This window comes from Triticum dicoccoides, chromosome 1B (genome assembly GCF_002162155.2).
Source record: "Triticum dicoccoides isolate Atlit2015 ecotype Zavitan chromosome 1B, WEW_v2.0, whole genome shotgun sequence".
Taxonomy (NCBI): Eukaryota; Viridiplantae; Streptophyta; class Magnoliopsida; order Poales; family Poaceae; genus Triticum; species Triticum dicoccoides.
This window is the reverse complement of record NC_041381.1, coordinates 506,200,291-506,202,058: the sequence shown is the minus strand read 5'-3', so window position 1 is coordinate 506,202,058 and position 1,768 is coordinate 506,200,291.

Genomic DNA, 1,768 nt, shown 5'->3' with positions numbered 1-1,768 from the left:
AGAAGCTTGGGGTGGTACAGCCCGAAGGGGCTGCCTCTGCGGTTGAGGAGGCAGACGAGGTGCAACATAGGACTGTCTTGGTGCAGGTGCAGTTGGACGATACATGCTGTGGGGAATCCATATCCGACGCTTCTGCGCTGACGGGCCCGAAGATGGGCCAGCATCACGGCTACGCCTGAGGGATCCCTGGTGTTCCTGAAGACCAGTCTCAACCTGAATAGCCTTGTTCACCAGGGTGGCGAAGTCGGCAAAGTCATGAACGAGCAATGCTAGCTTAATATCAGGGTGAAGTCCATCACGAAACTTCTCTTGCTTACGAGCATCAGTTGCAATGTCTTCTTCAGCATAACGCGACAAGTCCAGAAATTCCCGTTGATAAGCATCTACAGTCTTGTTGCCTTGGGTGAGGTTGCGGAACTCTCGCTTGTTCCTGTCCATGGTTCCCTGAGGAATGAAACGGGCACGGAAGGCAGCTTGGAAATCCGGCCAAGTAATGACCGTTCCAGCAGGTAGGGTACGCCTGTGGCTGTCCCACCATTGAGCAGCAGGACCCTTCAGAAAGAAAGATGCGAAGGTGACATAGCTGGCAGGGGCAACACTAGCAGACTCCATTTCATATGTGATGTCGCAGAGCCAGTCATCAGCATCAAGGGGTTGAGTTGAGCTGCGGTAGATAGTTGGGTTGAGGCACATGAAGTCCTGCAGAGTTACTCGGGTTGGATGTTGATTCATGTTCGGACGAGGAAACTGAGCCATCATTCTTTCCATGAACTGGCGAGTTAACTCTAACTGTTGCCTCATTCCAGTAAAGAATTCAGGCGGTGGTGGGTCGTTGGCACCACAGCCACGACCAGCGGGTCTAACCATCCTGCTAACATGTAACATGGGTAGTTCATCATTGATCATTTGCAAATATAAGGATCATTCATGATGAAAACATGCATAATGAAGGAGGTACGATGGATTCCACTCCGTAGTCAACACGACAGGGTGTGCACTACTCAAAAAGCTATTCTAAGGAATAACTATGGCTTCATCCAACTTCGGGGTGAATGTGGTCACGGGATCCTAATGTTAGTAAATTCATTTAACCCGAGTAGAAGAGAGTTCAGAGTCCCAGAGTATAGACGAGGAGTAAAAGATCCTAATACCACCCATATGGCGACGTGGGCCCGTAAGCCACACAGCCAAGTTAGTAAAACAGTTTTGGACCACTAGACTCAACTTCGGCCAAGGAGTAGGAAAGGGGGCTACCTACAGGCAGTCGGCTCTGATACCAACTTGTGACGCCCTCGATTCAATCGTACACTAATCATACACGCAAATGTGTACGATCAAGATCAAGGACTCACGGGAAGATATCACAACACAACTCTAGACACAAATTAAAATAATACAAGCTTTATATTACAAGCCAGGGGCCTCGAGGGCTCGAATACATAAGCTTGAATACAAACGAGTCAGCGGAAGCAACAATATCTGAGTACAGACATGAGTTAAACAAGTTTGCCTTAAGAAGGCTAGCACAAAAGCATCTACGATCGAAAAGGCAAGGCCTCCTGCCTGGGAGCCTCCTAACTACTCTTGGTCGTCGGCGTCCGTCACGTGGTAGTAGGCACCCTCGGGGTAGCAGCAGTCGTCAAAGGTGGCATCTGGCTCCTGGACTCCACCATCTGGTTGCAACAACCAGAAAGAAGAAAGAAGGGGGAAAAGGGGGAGCAAAGCAACCGTGAGTACTCATCCAAAGTACTCGCAAGCAAGGATCTAC